The following is a 20,386-nucleotide window of genomic DNA, read 5'->3' as shown; positions in this document are numbered from 1 at the left end:
TCACTGTTGCTGCTGCCATTAGCATAGAAAATTTAAAGCAAATGTTAGTTATTCATTCAGATGTAGGCAAGAGGGCGCCTGGTACATGGTGCAGTGCTGGGACCACCATCTGCTGAGGTTCCCTGAGACAAGGTATTTACACTGAGACCTTTTCATGTTCAGAAAGACCCAAAAATCTGTCATGCATAGGATGTGGGTGAACAAGGACAAGTCTATTTGTCCAGGCTTAGGGGTTTAAAATACCTCTCACGTGGCAGGTTGTGGCCTGGAATGCTGGAGTGGGATTCAGCATGTTTGAAAGAAGAATCTATTCCAAGTGCAAAACATGAGGCAGTAATGCTAAAAACTGCATAAATCCTAGATAAACAGAACTTTCTGGAAAGAGCAGATTTCACTTAGCAACCACAATCTCCTCTTTCACAGTTCTTGAAAAAATTGCCACTCAACAATGAGCAAAGTCAACATTGGTGTCTCCTGGGTCAAGGTTTCCAGATGTTCTGCTCAGTACAGTGCCCTCCTTCTACGTTGCTGCAAGCTTTCAACAAACTGTGGTGGTTTCCATAATTTTCTTCAATGCTTGCCCAACTACAAAGTCTTCCATCAGTACCCCTTTCCAGGTTTTTGTGCTAGGGGGCAATTGCTTCTGGTATGACTCACTCTGCAAACAATTCCCCTGTTTTGGCTGCCCTGACCCAGCCATGCCATTGCAGAGTGACAGTCACCAGACCAGGCAGGCAGTGAGGGAGGGGCTCATTCCACCATCCCTGGCTCCTCACCTGCAGCATGCATGGTGCTGCAGAGAGCCCAGGAAGCTCATCCCTTTTTCACAACAGAGTATATCCTTCTTCCAGCACTCTTTCCATGTGACATATTATAACAACTCTGTGCTGAATAGCAAGGGCATTAAGGGCATTGGACAGCTCATAAAAATATAAACCAAGTCACGAGCTGGGAGTGGGGCAGCTGTGCCTGGATTTAATGCCTCAGCCCAAGGAAGAAAACTTGCAATTATCTCAGGGAAGCACCCGGGTGCCTTTGTTTGATGCAGCCCCAGAGCGAGCTGCTCGTTCCGGTGACTTCTCAGTGCACCTCGGCACGCTGCTTTTGGGCTGACATCCCCATTTCACATAAACTGCTCCCACTCCAGCCTGCTGATGTCAAGAAGACCTTCTTGAGCCTTTTGAGTAACTGACTGAGACTAATGGGAAGATGGAGCTGCCAGCAGAGGGCTGCAGGGAGACGCTGCCCGGTGCCAGTGCCAGTTCTGTACCTCTGTGCGCTCAGGAGCAGAAGCTGGGACACATCTGGGGTGACAGAGGCAATAGCACCTGTAGGTGCAGCTGGGGCTGCAGTGAGTGCATGGAGACTGCCCCAAACCCATGGCCCTGCTGCAGCTCTCTGAGGTCAATTCGTGTCTTGCTGCTGATCTGCTCTCTGGGAGAGCAGACCCAGTCCCTAAAGAAAGCAGACTCACATCCAGGCAAGGTTCTTGCTTCCTTAGGGAACTGATACCCAGCCTCAGAGGCTGCAGGGCAGGAAAACCTCTTCAATGTCCATTCAGTAATAATGCTGTCTGTATTAAAAAAATTCAGAGAAAATCATCTTTGCTTGAGAAGGGCAAGGGTGAATAACAATTGTTCCACTGCTCGTCAGGACACTGCTGATTCCCTTCACCTAGCTCACAGCAGAAACCCAGGCCAAAGGGAGGGAAGCCTGTTAGTTGACTCCATGGCTTCTGGGCTATTTCTTTCCAAATTAAGCAGAATGTTTTCTTTGGAAGTTCTGATCTTTTTACACAGAACAACAGCTTAACAGCATTGCACTCTTCCAAGAAAAGTGGTATTGACAGCTCTATTTTAAGCCTTGGACCAACAGGCTGGTAGGACCTGTGACCAAGGTAAACCTTTCTGAGGAAGTCAAACCACTGAACTGTACATCATACAGCCAGGACACAGAAGCCCAAGATTTTAGGGGGGTATTAACTAGAGAGTCAATAAAATTATTTATGTTTCATGAAAAGAACTATTTCTCTCTAACTTTACAAGTGATGTGCTGTGCACGATGGTGTGGCAGGGAAGGAATGGCAGAGCTCCAACAAATAATTTATTATTTCTAATTACACAAAAATAGAGGAGTGGGAAGCTCCAAGAGTCCTGTATGCATGTGGCACAAGCCTCAGTGTTTACAAACTGACAGGACACATTTGAGGTCTTGAGACAAAAGGGGGTTTCCAGTGGGAGAAGGACCAGCACAGACCACTTTTGGACAATTCCATATGTATTTACAAAGATTCTGTAAATGCTCAGATTTACTTGCAAAGGTAGTGTTTGCATCCTGTATTCTAAGCTCCTGTAAAATTGACTGCAGAATTGAGTACTTGCTGTGCATAATGACTTTGACTCTTTCCACCATCAAGAAAGTTATCAGGAACACTATTAAACAAAATTGTTTCCAGAATTTTGTGTTTAAATTTGTGATGAACTACCAGAACTGAAAAGATCATTTAGAAGGAAAGCACACAGATGGATTTTGCCAAGTCAGGTAATGTTTCTGGCCTTGGGCAGCAAAGGTCCTGCAGAAATGAAATACTTAACAATGCTCAAATGACATTCACCTCTGCAATGCTGAATGTTCTTCATAGCTGGATTTGTATGTAATTCTAGGTTAATCACATTATCTCAAGAATATGGCATATTGCAATGAAAAGAAATCCAACAACTTTATAATACCAATCAGCTACTTATGTTAGGCTAAAAATCTACATTTACGTAGATATTAACTATTGCTTTACTAATACTTCTCTGAATTTTACCTTTTCTACCTCACTCTGGACATATGGCAGCTTCTGAATACACTGCATTGCTTGGATAACCCTGACAGCTAACATCCCAATTCAGATGAAAGAGAAAAATAAATAAAAGCATAACCTGAAATTCAACCCAGTAATGTGAATGCTCTGTGTTTGAAAGACTGCAAGGGGGGTTTCTGCTCATCCCAGAATCTGTGGAGTCCTCAGAACTGATGGTACAATGAGCAGCACAGTGACCTTTCCATACAAAGAGTTAGAGAAATATTTTTTGAAAACTGGTAGCTAAATTTCTGTTCCTAAATTGATTCCTAGGCATCTGAATGTTAAGATATGGGATGCACAAAGCAATAATCAGAGCAGATTTTCCACAGCTGACTGATTAGTGCCCCAAAGATATCTGCAGGTAAATTCCATGCATTCATAACTGCAGATTTTTTAATATGTGATTATCAATTTTCTGTGGCTCCAGACTGAATGCCAAACATTTCTGGGGTGTTCTTGTGTCACCCCCATTGCATGAGTACAGGTGTTTAATGTGAAGATGTTTAACTGTATATTCAATCTAAATTCAAGGGCGTGTTCTGTTGTTTTATTCCCCCTGTGCTGGGGACCCTGACACACTAGAGCTTCTGAGATGCAGTAACAAGCAGTTACTCTTAGCCCTTAGAAAATAAGAAATGAAAAGACATTTTTGTAATCTCTGTGAAAGAAATCTGACACTGACTCGCCAAAATTGTACTTTAAATTACACTGTTTTGGGAATCCTGTCATGCTTCAGTCAAGTGCCCCAGAACAGAGCAGGCAGTTCCTCAGAAGTGGATAAACCACAATATTGAATGGCTGAGATTTAAGGAAAACATTCCCCTTGGGCTTACATTTCTCATCCCATGGATGAAGAGGAGCTTAGAGCAGCAGAGGGACTCCTGCTCCCTGCGTTGGGTCTCTGATCTCTGCAGGGCAGGAATGAGTCATTCCCTGTACCACTGAAAAACTGGGCATTTCTGTACCACCATGGTGTTCAGACAACTGTGTGTATTTACTCTTTTCTTCCCTCCTGGCTCACAATAGGGCTGAAAAAAAACAGTGAGAAATCTTTTCCTTTGTAGGTGTCCTACTGGGAATTGCAGAAGAAATCTTGTTTGAGTTTTTGTATCCAATTTTTCAAATTTCAGATTAAAGTTAAATCTGAACATGAATTATGTGGTTTAATTATAATATGCATAATTTCACATATATTACCTGGAATAAACATCTATATTCCCTGGAAATAAATCTTCACACATTAAACTGTTTGTGGGAGTGGATCAGTTCTGCTGGATTCCTTAGCTCAAAGCAGAGGAAAAAAAGTGCCTGGAAGTGTCCAAATATTTTGGTGCTGATGTTTGCTGTGTAGTACAAAATCCTGGACTTTACCCTACAGGCTTCAGCTTCATTCAATTAAAATTAAATAGTGGTTGATCCTGAAATGGAATGCTTTCAATAACCTAAATTATTAAACAAAACCACTTGCCTAGTTTCACCAAGACTTATGGCCAGGTTTTGATATTTAGTCCCAAGTTTTGCAATTGTATTTATGTAATGAATATTTATATAGTATTATAAATGCATAAATGTATATCCATATATGCACATACATATATAATAGTGATCTTTGAGCAGATGCAGCCCACTGAAGAATCACCTGGATGCAAATCCAGATCCTGATGCCAAGCCCACACCTGGCAGGGTGCAGCTGTGAAGAAGAGGTGATGATTGCTGCAGCTGGTCCCCACTCCAAGCAGAAGGAAGGGGGGTTCCAGGCTGTGATTGGCATGCAAGAACTCCCAGACATTTAACTCTGTGCCCACAGTGACTGGGGCATGTTCAGGAAATAAAATGGTACAGAAACAATGCATCTGGATCAAATAAAAATGTTTACACTTAATGAGCCACATCTTTTCAGTGAGATACAAGAGGAGGAACACAATGGTGAAGGCATTGCAGGCTTTGGCAGGAATGGAAATGAGAGGAAAGGAGGAAAAACAGGATGGAACAGGATGGAGGTAAGGGAACAATATCCAGAATAGGGAACAGCTTGCCAGTTTCCACCAAGGCTAACAGGGGAAGTGAGAGATTTTCATTAATGGGAAACTGGCATTCCCCTGCTTTTCAATTTTAACAAACCTTCTAATGATAATTGTAGACTTTCTGTATTTATAGAGACCCAGTGTGTCTGTAAACAATAGCATCATCTACCAAGTCCTTCTGCCACTATACAATTTCAACCATTATCCTCCATGCCTTTCACTAAAATATGAAAGGACTTAAGCAATATATGGCAAAATCATTTCCCAGTAGTAGGAGGGGAGGATCAGGATTAACTGGAGCTTAGGAAAGCCAAAAGAAATACTGAAGGACACATCAGTAAGAAAGGGAGGCAGAGCTGTGCTCACACAAATTCCTGCTGTCAGCACTGGCTAGTGCTTATGGGAATGATCAAAGGTGGGAAAAAGGAGAAAGGACTAAAAACCTACAAGATTAGTGTTTCAGAGAAAAAGACACACTGCACTAAGGGATCCTGTCTGAAATGGTCATGCTCAGCCAGGGAGGATCCCACATAATCCTTTTCCTTAGTCTTCTCCAACAAACACCTTGGTAAGATAAAAAGCTGGACATTTTAAAACTCCTGTGCTCAGCAGAATTAGTCAAGCGCTTCCTGTTTGGATTTATGGAGTAAGATGGGGCAGAAATTCCAGATTTCAGCCCAAAGGACCATAGCAGATGCCAATCACGTGGCTGATTCCTGTGCCAAATTCCTGAGCTTTACAGAAGTGCACATTCCTGGTTATGACTAAACTCTTTTTAGACCACTATTAAAAGAGATGCAAAAAATCATGAGTTTTCCCCATTCTTATGTAACTTTCTTTAGTGACTTGATATTGGTGAGGTCAAAAAATACTTGAGAATGTTGATTTTAAGGAATTTCTACCAAAACCCGATACCCTCATGTGCTTTCAGATGCCAAAGACTCAAAAAATTAGTAGAAATTATAGAGCAAAATATCTTATACCCAAATTGTCAGTCTTGTATTTCCACTGGCACACCAGAAAATTTTCCATGGATCCTGGATATTCTTTCCAAAGCTCAGTCTCCTGACTATCTCAGAGTTGTAAACTAGAGCATCATTAAAAGGCACTTTAGTCTTGGCTGTGATTTTTACAGTGCAGAAAGCATTTGGATGATCAATTTGCATTGAAATAAGTCATTGAAAATATGGCAATTTCAGCCTCAGAGCTGTATTGGAAATTCACTGCAGATGATGAACACCAGTAAAAACGTGTCTGGAGAGGTGAGCTCTATATCCAGCTACCTTAAGGGCCCACAGGATTTTCTTTTTTCGCTTGTGATTTAATTTTTTAATGTCCTGTGACAGAACCACGACAATGTCTTGGCTCCAGCCAGCAAGAACACATCTCCAAATCTTCCCCCTTTTATTTACCTAAAGAAGCCTCCCCCACCCTCCAAAGCATAAATCATTGTTCTGGAGAGAAGCCACCCAAAAAATGTCACCACATATTGAAATACGTGACACTTTGCTTACTTTGTAATGTCAGAGAAAATAAAGGGAAATAGTTTAGCATTAACTTTCTATGTACAGCTTATCTAAAGTATTTTTCAGTAGCAAGGAAGACTCAAAGGCATTTTCTCTCTCTGAAAAGTAACAATATGAATAATTTCATGGAGATGGTGTCCGACAGCATTGAAATTGATTTCCTAGCTCAGACTTGTAAATGTTTTCACATTCCCTGAGTGATCCCACATATATGGGTGGTGGTCTCTTTTGGAATGTTGAATAATTACTGGTGATACCTGGAAGAATATGCAGCAAGTGATGAGAAGAACCTCTTTGGTGGGGAAAATGGGAGGCAGAAGGAAAACTGCCCTGTTTTGCTGAAGTGGCTCTAGACTTTGATAGTGTCACAGGCACTGCAGCAGGGATGAGGCAGAGACTCACATCCTCCACCAGAGCTGTGGAGGTTTCTCTGCAGTCCCCATGAGAGCTGTGGAGAGTTCTCTGCAGTCCCCACCAGAGCTGAGAAGGTTTCTCTGCAGTCCCCATGAGAGCTGAGGAGGTTTCTCTGCAGTCCCCATGAGAGCTGTGGAGGTTTCTCTGCAGTCCCCACCAGAGCTGAGGAGGGTTCTCTGCAGTCCCCACCAGAGCTGAGGAGGGTTCTCTGCAGTCCAGCTAGCGTGCCATGCTCCGCTGGCATTGCTCATCACCTGCCCTTCAATGAGGTTATCTCAGGATAGTGCTTCCCTTGATATCCCTAATGGTGACAGGAGAGGACTTCTGGTGTTAATTCTTCAAGAATTGGTTAAAAATAGCAATGGTGTTACAAGGCTAAGGAGGAAGGCTGTGCGAGATCTTACAGAGAATTGCTAATCAACATCTGCAGTTTCATTTCTCAGTCTTTGAGACTGAACTGTTCCTTTCTCATGAGTTTTTAAACAGCACAGTGAAAGATTTGATGGTCAAGTTAAGGAAGTTATGAGATACGTATTTTCTACTTTCTGCAAATTTTAAGAACTTATGGAATTAACTTTCTGCATAATTTTTTTCTCTCTCAGAAGTTGTAAGTGCTTCAAAGCTAGCTGGCATTTCCATTTCTATTTAGCATTGGTCCACTTCATCATTCTTCAGTTTGCATTTTAATAAAGCAACCAGAGGAGGCTACTCAAAATGAAAACTAACTCATGTTCTTTCTTTACTAAGACAAAAACATTAAAAGGAATCTAAGGGCAGAAAGTGAATGCATTATTAGGGGATGACATTTCTGAGCAGTGAATAATGATCCTTGCAGCTGTGACTTACTCTCATGAGAGGAAAGCTCTAGCTGCCAGTTCACTGCTGCTGTAATCCAAAATTTTGTGACCCCATGGACCACTCAGCAAATACATATTGCTTTTTGTTGTCTTGTCCATAGAGGTAAAGGTTTCCTTCATTTGCTCCTTGGCTTCCTCCACCCCTGCAAAGGCACCTGGGGTGGGTGCGAAGTAGAGCACAGAGGGAAGGTGGACAGAAAAAAGATGTAAATGCAGATACACCTGTTTGAATGCACAGCTCATATTACAGCTTTTGGTTGATGACTTTGTTTTATATGAATTTAAATATGTGAAAAACAGTTTCCTACAGCACTTTTGTACAGTGATGTGCTGAGGTACTCTGGGCTGAGAGAAAAGGTCTGGATAACAGGGAGTTGCCAATGTGGAGTGAACGTAAATGCTCGTGTAATCTGAAAAGAGCAGAATGTTTTTTCAGGGCACGAGTGTGTCAGAGTGCCAGTGTTCCTGAGGCTGCCAGGGGCAAGGCAAAGGCAGCAGCAGTTATTTCCCTCCTCTTGCTGGTCTGAGTGTGGAAAACCTCAGACAGAAGATTCAGCATTTGCTTTTTGTTTCCTCCACAATGCCGTGGGCACCAGGCTGGGTGCTGTGAGCAAGGGCTCTGAGCAAGCCCTGCCAGCTCGCCAGCAGCACCATGTGGTTCCTTCTTTAGGGCTGGGAGGCTCAGGCCAAGGACTCACCCACATCATCCCCTGCTTGGCTGCCTCAGCCTTGCAAAAAAACCCCAAAACATTGAAGCTGAGAAAAGCAGCAATGGCTGACCTGACATTTCCTCTACCCACTGCAGGATTAAAAACACCCTTCCATCCTCCCTATTTCCTGAATTATTTGTTTTAAATTCCTAAGTTATTTTTTTTTTCCTTCCTAAACATTTTCCTCCCTTGTGCAGGGCTGCTGGATTGTAATGTTACACAACCACCAGCAGCGTCTGCCTCGGGGCAGCTCACCGTAACCCAGATGTGTCACATGAAAGGAGAAGTTGGGCTTATGACCCTCAAGAAATGCTTCTGCCTATGTCTAAAAAAAAAAAAAACAACCTTCCCAGCTTCATCCTAATAGTAGAGCTCAGAGAATTCCCAGCACAGGTCTCTGAGCTGCTGAATGAAAAGGATTCTTGTTGCCATTTTAGGGGGGCTTTTCTAACAATTTTGGGTAATTAGGAAGAAATCTGAAAACTACAGCACCTGGAAGATTGATGCATCCCTGCATCCCACTCCAAACCCCAGCACCAGTCACCAAGACTTGATCACATATAAATTGTCATAGTCATCAATCTAAACTGATTTTGGTCAAAGCCCCTATCAAAACATTTGTAGGGCTTGATCCATGTTTTCTCATTCAAGAGAGTTCTAATTATGCCACTGTGTATGGAAACCCATTCCCATGTCCTAACCAAACCAGAAATACTGAGGAAATACCAGTCATTCTGGCATGTGTATCCCAGGGGACTTGGAAATTCAGGCATTATAGATATGGTACAGTATATAATCCAGGACAAAAAAACCCCAGAAGTGTAATACAGAAGCAAAAGAAACATCAGAATACCTTGCTACATAAGCCAATAAAATGAAATTCAGGCCAAAACTTCCTTGAAATAAGGGAGCCTTCTCATCAATATAGTGAATAGGCTTTTAACCAGTCTATAAGTGAACCTCTGTGGCTGATGGATGTCAGAAATAGGTTTCCTAATGAGAACGTTTGGGCGAAAATAAATGCAGCTTAAAAATATTTTCCCATTAAGTCTTCCATGCCACTGTGCAATGTAAACAAGTGTTTCTGCTGTTTAATAAGTATTTGACATGATGTTACAAGTAACTTTTAAGGAAAATATGTCATCACAAGCTCAGTTCTGCATGTCACTGGAAGTTATTTCTCACCTTAGATAATGACTTCTGATCCTGTTAGCCTGTGAGTTTAATAGGCAGATCATACTCTTAGGGCATATCTCCTTAAAAATAAATAAACTCAAAAAAAAGGTCCATCTTTATTATGTAGTGGGGGACTCTCTGTATGCACAACAAAAATTCCAGGTTTAAATGACCACAGGTAATTTAAATTCCAGGTTTAAATGGTACTATAGTTCTGGTCATATTAAGATCCCTTTGCTGGTGGCATTCACAGTGCAGAGAAGAATGACTGACAATTATTATATTTCAAGTAATTATAATATCAGCAAATATACTCTTTCAGCTTCTTATTTCCTGATATCATAATCAGTGGTGTCACCATGAATTTGCATGCACAAAACCGCTTCCAATTCCATTCAGTTTCTCAAACATAAAAAATTCCTTGAGCCTCTCAAGATGCCAATGTGCAGGAGATCTTTAGTCATGCCCTCCGATTTATTCCCCTGCACAATTTAATTCCCAATCTTATTGCTCCATACATTTCCTAAGGATCAAGGCAAGGAGACTACAGCTGACAGGCAAAGAGAAAAGCTCTGAAGTCAGCAGGCACAAAGGTGACACACATATGATGCCTGTGCTCTGACATCCTGCAATCACCCATCTCTCAGTCCATTACAAAATGCTTCTGCTTCACTTTGCTCTCAGGACCAGGGGACACAGAGCACATGACAAAAATGGATGAGAACTTCATTTCCACATGGGTATGGGATACCAGGGCAACCTTAAAGGCTTGTGATTTTACAAAATACTACGGACAGGAGACAACCCTCCTTCAAGTATTTCAGCCTCTAACTTGGTGCTTGGTTGATCTAGTAAGAGAAAGGAAAAATAAATGTATGAAATGTACCTCTAAGTGACACATATGTTCCTAGAAGAATTTGTGAGAAAAGTGGCTAGAATTATCTTCAAATTCTGCAGTCCTGGCACATATTATGGCACGACGTGGCTGACCTGACCCACAGGCAGACATCTGGCAAAGCTTTTATTATCCTCATCCTGAAATTAATGGCAAAGCTCTTCAGAGCTTTGCCATTAATTTCAGGATGAGGATAATAAAAAGGAGAGAAGGATGAGTTCCACTGTCTCTTGACAGACCTGAGTCATTCACTTGGCTCCCTCAGCCAGGATGGAGAGGTGTTACACAAAGAGTTTGGTTTTTAAGTGGAGCTTGGTGCTTTATTTAGCTACAGGAAAGACAGGCTTTGACTTTGCTTGGTCTGTCAGTAGGATGTGGTGGTGGGTGGACAGGCTGAGGCTCTGACCAGGATCAGGTCAGCCAGGATCCCTGCATTATAGCACCCAGCCCTCCCCACACACAGGCTTTATCTGAGGCAGTTTACTTCCCATTTTCAGAGGGCTGAGGGGGTCTGTGTGAACCAAAGACAGCAGCAGGCTGGCACTGGCTGTCTCAGCAGGACCAAAACTGGGAGAGATAAGGCATTGGTGTGGCAGGAGAGGGGCTGTCCAGAGACTGCACCATGTCTAGGACTCAGTCCAAGAACTCCAGGAATCAGAAAATCAGCTAAAGATGATTGTGAAACATTATCTGAAACTCCCTGGCAACAATTCAACGGTGTTCCCTTCTCTCTGCACCATCAGTTGTAAAGGACTATCTTTCCAGTCCTCAAAAAGCCAGAAAAATGCATTTTATCATGCATGTCACTGGGGAGTTCAGGGAAAGCTGATGTATTAATGAGACTTCCCAGAAGTTTAATCAATGACTTCTACAGCCTTGGGATGGAAATACAGCTATTAATATTTCCTCTCATGCCTTTTGTTTGGGTTTGGGGTTTTTTTTTGCCTTTTTATCAAAAGAGAACTACTTGAGCAACACTTGTTAGCAAGAGAAGAATCTTGCATTCAGTTACCACTTCATTATTTCACAAAGTACAGGTTTACAATGTATCCCTCAGTGATTGCAACATCCCTATAACAAAAGCTGTGTGATTAGGAGAGGTAAGGGAGGGCTAGGACTAAATATTTCCTTAATTCTGATCTTAAAACAAAAGCTATAAGAGTGAAGAAAGAGAACAGTGTCATTTGACTTTAAACCTGAGACATTCATGACTCAGTGAAGTCTCTTTGACTTTACCATATTGGCATTTAAATAATAGCAGTTAAACTAAAATATTTGTCCAGCAGAAACTGAGCAAAGAGCCCAAGCCATTCAGCAAGATATTGGCTAATGCATCCATTTAATCCCTATTTGTTCAGTCCAGCCCTGTGGGAAGCCCTTTGTGTCTGGATGGGGGGGGTTTAAGTCCCTCATTCCTGCTTTATCTCAGGAGCTGTGGTGTGGCAATCTTGCCCACATTGCCCTGAAGGCTGCTGGCACTGAAGGGCTCTGGGAAGAGCTCCATGGCTATGCCCAGGTTTTACATTAAGGTCTCCTTTATCTATGGAGAGGAGAGGGGCTTGGCTGGCCAGCACTGCTGTGCTCTGGGGCTATGAAGGATCTGCAGTCACATCCAAAGTTCAGTAGCTGGTTTATTTGTCCTGCTGTCCTAATGGCTTGTCTTGACACCAGCACAATTTACTTGCAATTATTTCTATGGAAAAAGTGGAATGGCTGATAAATCAAAGGAGGAATTGTTTTAGCTTGGGCACCTTCATTCCATGCAGTTTCCAGCTGCTCAGCAGATTATTATGTTGCATTTTAACCTTTACATCCCTCTTCAGATACCATTGTATCCAAAATAAAATGCTTTGAAAGAACTTGCAGACCTAAGCCGGGTAAAAGGCTTTAAGTAATGTAAAGCTGTTAAAGAACAAAGAGTTCATTATGTAGGTTTAAAACTGTTCATTTATTTGCAAGCAGATTGTTATAGAAAAATCTGCCAAAGTACATTCAAATATATCAGTTCCTGAGTAGCCCTTATGGGGAGAGTTTTTGTTATTGTTTTAACATTGCATCAATAAAGCAATCCCAAGCAACCCATAAATGCAGCAAGATTCCTAAGTGCTCTCACCAGACTGAAATTTGGAAATGCAAACTGATGCTGATAGAATGGGAAATGTAAGAATTGTAATGCATACCACACATTTGATTTTACTTATGAAGCACTGGTTTTTTTTCCTGGGATAAACAGCCTATTTCAGCTATTTATTTACAATGTAAACATTTACAAACTGGTAGCTATGAATCAGGCTGTTGTTATTTCATTGTCTTCAGCATCTGATTACTTCAAGGGGCTTTTTGTTCTAGATATGAAGCAAAGCTGAGCTCTATACTACCCTGAACATGTATTCAGTTGAATAAAATGTTGTGTTACATACACTAAAAAATGGGTCAGAAGCTGCCTATTGCCAAGAGTTTCTGAAAGTATCTTCTATGGCAAAATGTCAGAACTTGGGTACAGGTAACAGATGCGGTTCTTGCCACAGCAGGTAGGATTTGGGACAGACCTGTGGCTGAGGTAGATCAGGCCATTGCCTTGGTGGCCCCACACTCCCCAAAGAGAACAACTCCAAAAGCTCTCTGTTCCAGAGACAGCACAGATCAAATTCTAATAGTTTATTATTTATTTGTAATTTTGTTACTGCAAGCAGCCATTAGTTGTTCATTAGGTAACCTGTTTTCTTGCAGTTCTATCATCTATTAGGCACTTCTCTAGATTAATATTTACCATTATTGCTGTGTTCTCTAGTGGTTATTGATATTGCTGTGCTTATTTTGTGCATGATGCATTTCAGTATATTAGCTTCTGGGGTTGGATTAGGCAAGGTCTAGCATGAAATGACTGTGAGCTGCATGTTTTTCAAGTGCTGCCCACATTTTGCTGTGCCTTTGAAGGTCTTTGAGGGCTGAGAAAGTTCTGCCTTAAGGTCAGTTTGTGGCAGCCAAGAGAGGCACCAGAAGGGATGATGCATTCTCTGCCCAAGAGACAAAAGCATCCCCACTTTGCACAGATGCTGACCACCAGGAACAAATGACCAGCACATGTAATTATGAGACCAAGAGCCCGAGCCTTGGCTGCACACCCTGAGAGTGACACTGCAGAGGATCACTGTTAGTGACACAGCTGTTTGCAACAGGAATTTCTTTGAGCATTTTTCTGTCAGCAAAATAAGGACAGGGCTGATGAGCACATGGTTGGGCTTTGTTAACATCATTGGCCCTTCCAAAGAGTATCACACTCCTGGTCCTGGGCTGCCACTTTCAGCCTATTGCAGGCTCAGCCAGACTGGGTATCCATGGCTTATGATCAGACAAGTGTGCCATTTGTACTCTATTTGTATTTTCTCCATCATCAATACATGGAAGAATAAATAGATCTGTCAGTTAGTTTCAGAGTGGAAAACATTTTGTTCCAGCACCTTTCCTTCCTTAAGGAGATTAGAATTGGTATATTATTTTTATTCAGTGTGTGAGGTTACAAGACAAATTAAAATAATAGCATGTTCCAAATGAGATTGCAATACAAGAATTGGGTTTATTTAATTTGATTTCTGTGACTAGAATATTAAATTGATTTGACTAGTCACATACGTAACAGGGCAGTGAATTATTCACAGAAAAGTTTGAATTGCAGTTAATTTAGCCTCCTGCAAATCCCAGTGGAACTTGCTTTCATGGAGGTGACTCAGGGTCTGGAGAGCTGCCCAGAGACCCAGGTTTAGGTTTTCTGGGCTGTATGTCTGCAACCTAAAGAATATGGTGATTCAGGGCCCTGCAGGCATGATCACCTGATGTGAAATTGAGGTAATCCCAAAGAGAATTATCCTGCCTCATAGAATTATGCAGATACTGGGTGTGGTTTGCTTTTGGCTGAATAAAGTCTCCGAAATAGTATCTTGTGTATCAACATGCTCTCAGTGCTTTTAGAAGTTAAAAGTAGCAGATGCTCAGCTCTGCTGAAAATTGAAGTGGTTTTATCCTCCGCCCAGACAGTCCAGTCCAAAACAGCTCCTTGTGGGAACAGAGCCAGATTTCAGTGTTCTGGGAGAAGCCAAGCCCCTCCTGCTCCGTGCCTGATCCATCCCACTCCAGCTTTCCCCAGTGCCGGTGGCGTTGCCAGACCCTCTGGTTTTGTTGTGTTACACAGGAAAGTGAAAAATAAAGCAGTCAAGTTTTGCAGCTCTAATTTTAGCAGTACTTTCACAGTTACTATTGTGTTAGAACTCCACATGACACAAAGAAATCTAGTAGGTCAGCAGCTTGAAAATAGAGTCTAATTTTATATTTCGGCAGGTTATATAAGCATTTGCTAATCACTTTTCTTAATAGAACCTGCTTTTTCTCTAAAGCAAGATAAATCTCCCCGAAGAGAAAAACACACAGTGCTTGAAAGGTCTTAAAAGATAAAACCAGAATTACTCAGTACTGCCCTTTCCAAAGGAGATTTCCAAGAAATTTTCACAGGCCACATCAGTATTTAAAAATAAAATCAAGTGTTATGTTTGAAAACATAGTGAGAAATGTGTTGGGTTTTAAGTAGCACAAGATGATAATGTTAGCACCTCTGCTGACAAAATCTCTGTAGCACTTGTAAGGACCCAACCAAGCTAACAGGGAGTTTTTGTTTTCTGCATTTCATGCCGTAAAAGTAATTTGATTGTCCTTTGCTGGTAATTTCAGTGGAGCTGAACCTGTAACCAATTTGCCAGCTATAAAGGGGAAGTAAACATTTTAAAAAGCCTTTGGTTTTCCCTCTATGTGAATAATTAGTGCAATTGCTTTTGGACAACATGTTGAATTCTGTGATGTATCTTCAGTCAATGGGAAAAAATACCCCTCAGGAGAGTGAGATGTCTGCTCCTGGCTGGAGGGTGGAGCAACAGACCTTACATTACTCCATGTGGCAGGATTGGAAAGGTGCAAATCTCTTTTTTCCTTTGTGAGAGATCAACCCAGGCAGAGCAGGAAGATGATCATGGGGTGTCTGGGCAGAGCAAGCTGCACTTTTGTACACAGTGGTGGTGTGGATGCCATGACAAACACAAGTTGTCATTTCATTTAATAGTAAATGTAAATTTATAGATTATAAAGAACCAACTGTTTAAGAATGATTAATCAATTAACTTTACATTAGAGTTTAACAACTCAAAAGCTTGTTTTAACATCATAGTTAATAGTTACCTATATTGCAGCCTATTGATGGGCTTAAGTAACCATCAATAGCAGACACATGATGCTTGGCTGTGCTTTCAGCTACAGGATTTAGCTTCGAGCTACAGGATGAGCAACATGCTCAGCAAGACAGCTTTCATCCAACATCAGAATCTTTCTTACAGGAGATCTTCATTAACTGCCTGATCATTGCAAAATACAGGCAGAGGTTACTGAATGTTGCCTTCTGCAGTGGCCCTGTGAAGCAGGACAGTTGTCTCTCTAGTTCAATAATTCTGTTGCTTGCAGGCTTGGCTGAGCGAAAATGTTGTTCTCCTCCTTCCTTTGTACCTCTGCTATCATTAGGGACTTTTAAACCCTTGCACCACTGCTGACAAACCTGGCTGCCTTCACTTGTTTTATAGATTTCTCTCTTTCTTCGAGGTTTCTGGGTTTATTTAATTAAACATCTTTGTTCGTTTGCTCTGCTTGATAATTAAGTCCATTTATTTTAACCAACTTTCTTCAAACAGAGAATTCATATGCATGAAGGCCAGCTCCCAGAAGTGAGGAAAGGAAGCTACTGAGTGCTTTGGCCACAATGCCAGCAATGAAAAACACAGTTTTTGATTGATTTGCAGATACCCTTTAGAAGTCATCAACTAAGGAAAACCTGTTAAAACAGTGAAAAAAAAAAATCTACCTAGGCCTTCATTTCAGCCAATGCACTATTTATAGAGATAACTGATATTATTGCTATACCTTCACCTTTTTCAGAGAGAAAAACTGCCTTTTCCAGAAGGTCCCAATTTTTCTCATTCTTTCATTTTGGTCGGCCTTTCTTTCTCCAAGAGATCTTTAGTCTGTGCCACCTTATGTCTGTGGAGCTGATATTCCCTCCCAGAGCTCAGTGGTCATGGACTTATCTGCCTTCATCTGAAAATGAAATTTTCACAACAAACTACACACAATAAACAGACCTCAGTATCTGAATAGATATTACTGATTACCACTATCAGAGTCCATCCTTCATTAATGCAAAACTTTTCAATATCTTGCTGGCTGAAGAAGGGCTTAAAATGAGTCTGAGCAATAGTTAATCTTCTCCTAAGGCCTCCAGACCTACTGTGGGACTCCTCATTGGAATTCACACTGCATCCATCATTTAATTTCCTAACCAGATGAAGCATGGTGGTTTCTGGCCTGCCTGGCTCTGGAGCCCTCATTGCAAGAGCAGCCTGGGCATTAAAGAAAAGAATAATGCCTGTGAGATCTTTTTCAGCCTAATACATTTTTACTAGAACTAATAAAACATACTCAGTTTAATAGATGGTGATCTACTAATTCTCTGAAAAATATCCAGTGGTGGTAAAACTATTCACATTTCCCCTTTTTGTCCTTAGCATTATTGGTGTAGCTGTGCATCACTCCCAAACAGGGGTCAGGAAAACCAGTATGGCCCCTGCAGGAAAAGATTTTAGCTGAATATGTAAAGGTTCTCTGTGGTTTATGGTTTTCTGGGAAGTATTTGTATCAGTGTTATTTTTACCACACCAAGTAAATGGGAAATATGAGCAATAACAGACATCACACTGGGGCTGCGAAAATTAACTTCAATCCATGCTTACCACAGATGACATAGAGAATTTATGAAGAAGACCTCTGATTTATAGGGAACAATTCTGTCCATGGGAAAGTGGAGAATTAATAATATTCAGAGGAACTCTACAGATTTAAACCCGTGGTGATATAAATCAATGTACAGAGCTGCAGATCCAGAGGGGAAGACCTGCAGGGAAGAAGCAGGTCAGACAGCTTCAAACAAACAGCTAAATCTAGCTGGGTCTGCAAATCAGAAGAGGTTCATGACCTAAACCCTACAGGAATACCACCAACATCTGGGATGTAGCAAGTGAGTCTATATCCCTTTTCCCTTGCCATGGGTAGCTTGGCAAATTAGCCTACATTAGGGACTAAAGCTGTGACACAGTCCATGATGGGGAAATGAAGCAAGCTAGGAAGTAGTTCAAATATTCTCTTCTGCAAATCATAATTTTTTAAAGAGTTTTTTATTTAATTCTTAACATTTTACCTCCTTTCTCCCTCCACTTCTTACTTTTTCCATTCTTATTTTTTTCCTTATTAAACGCATATAAAATCTTGCCTTCATAAAAACCTTAACACCTTTTCATACAATTTGTAACATTTTTTTTCAACCCTGAAAATGGCAAGTTAGTATTCTATGCTTTGTGGTGCTTTATAATGCCAAGCTGGCCTGATGAATCTCGGTGTCACAAAGTAAAACTGAAACCAAACTAGACTACACTCAGGAAATTACACCCAGTGGGAAGATTGTTGTTTGATAGGAGTTAAATAAATTACTGCCATGGTTTGTGCTTGTCCCATAAAGCAGGTTCCAGGATCCCTTGGCACTCACCATGTCAGTTCAGTGACACAGCAGGGATGTGTTTGTCTTGGGTGTTGACTGGGGAGCAGGAGCCAGTCCTGCCCTGCTGAGCTCCAGCACCTGCTGGGAACTCAGGACACCCCTCCCGTGGTGCCACCACTGCCAGCAGGGGGGACATGGGGTGAGGAACACGTGCTTTGCCCAAACTCAGCTGTGCAGAGAGGTTTGGCTTCAAGAGAAGCTGGGGGAAGGTGGTCTGAATTCCCAGCTGGGTTCAGCACTCCGTGCACCTCATGGATGGTTCATCACCTGCCAAGGCCTGACCCCAGGCTGGGGGATCTGGTCACTGCTTCAGCAAGATGCAGAGTGTGTTCAGACCCCATGAGAACGGCTGTTCTGTGCTGGGCATCACTCACCTGCCCAGCAGCAGCATGGGAGAATGCAGGGGACAGGAAGATGATGTCTGCAGCCTTTTTACTGTTCCTGGTAAATTCTGTGATGCATCACTGCTATCCTCACTCCAGTGGAGCTCCATCACCTTAGCAAGGCTGGGAAAACCTCAAAAAGCCACATTCACTGGAGATTGAAAAACACTTTCAAAATTTTTTTAAGAAGAATGTTCATTGCCATGGTCCAGCTTGTGACAGAAGATGATGGCAGTATTTCTGGATGATCAACATAGCATCTTGCACATTCCTGATGAGCAGAAAGCCCAAGTCTATTGTGCAAGAGCTGCTTTAAATTCACAAAGTCAAATTGTTTCATGTTTGTGTTTGGGGAAGCAGAGCATTAAGTGCTTTATTTCAATAGGGAAGCTAAGTTTACATTCAGATATTTCAATGATAGAAATATTTTATTATATGATATGATTAAATTTTTTACTTATGAAGCTCTTCCTTCACCATCTCATCATCTCTTTTACCTCTTTCATAATTCAAGCTCTCAGCTCACAGTCCTCTGGGAAATGTTATACAGTAGGATTCTTTTTTAAACAGGGAAAACTCTTTAAAAACCTTTTTGCCTCCCCTTCTTTGAGTCTTACCTGTAACTGATATAAATAGAGGTATAATTAGACATTAAAAAATCAACACATTAAGCTTCTTAATTAATTATGATTTGCCTATTGATTTAATGTCCTCGTAAATTATTCTGCAGAGATGAGATTGCCTTTTCCAGACATAATTGCATTGTCTATCCTATAGAGGCTTTCCAAAGAGTTCTGTAAAGCTGAAGGTCCTTATTAATTGTAATAACAACCAATGCACAAAATGGGCATTTGCCTTGTCCTTTCTTGCTCATAACTTCCCAATCTGCAGGCAATTTACAAAATCCCTTAAACTGCCTATTTGCACCTCAGGCTTTTTTTTTCTAAAAAAAGCCTAGGTATAAATTCATTGAAAATCAGGTGTAGACTTATGCATCATATTCCAAACACCTTTAGTATCTCACAAAGTTAAGTGTAGTATCTTGGCTCCAATGTTCTCATAACTCAGGGCATAGGTTAAATAAGTTAGATCACAGCTACCCATAGCTATCTAAAAGCATCACTACTGAATTTTAGGCTATTTCCCAATGCCTCAGGAAATAAACAGGCCTGATTATCCCCATTCAAAGGGCAGCAATATTCCCTGGGAGCATGCACACAGCATCCACTAATGAAGACTGCTAATTTACAGAGCACATATTCCTGCTACCTGATATTGCACAGGCTTTTTCGATGAGTGATTAACTTTAAATAGCTTGATAATCAAGAGCAGGTTAGAGGGAGTGGGATCAGTTGGCTTCTCATCTCAGCCCTTTTTCTAGTAATAGGTGGCCCACTGGTTTTCTCTTGTGACCATGTTGTGCTAACAGAAGGGTGGGTGAGGAGGCTGAGGAGGCAGCACTCACAGAGGTGTGGGGGAGCTGTCCCCATCCCTTATGGCTTCTCATTTGGTGCTCTCCATGCCCCCGTGCTGGGCTGCAGGAACTGCACATTTATGATGGCTCACATAAATGGGGGCTCCCTTGCCAAGCTGCCAGGAGACTCACCCCCTCACCTCTTAAGAGCTGGGTTTGGTTTGCTCCCAAAGACCAGCAGCTGTCAGGTATGTGCCCTAGCAGGACCTGGGACCATCCAGGATCTGCCAACAAAGCTATTCAGTGGGAGGCTTTGTGCCAACCCCGTTGCCACATGGGAATTCACATACAGTTGGGTTGTTTGCACTACTTGACAGGGGGTTCATTTGCTTTAATCCAGCTCTTTGCATGTCTTCATTTGGTGGGCCCTTGAACACCTCCCAGGGAAGGTAGGTCCCACCTTTGCTCTGCTGAATAGGGTGGTGCAGGCAAAT

This window comes from Haemorhous mexicanus, chromosome 11 (genome assembly GCF_027477595.1).
Source record: "Haemorhous mexicanus isolate bHaeMex1 chromosome 11, bHaeMex1.pri, whole genome shotgun sequence".
Taxonomy (NCBI): domain Eukaryota; kingdom Metazoa; phylum Chordata; class Aves; order Passeriformes; family Fringillidae; genus Haemorhous; species Haemorhous mexicanus.
Note: the sequence above shows the minus strand (reverse complement) of the source record.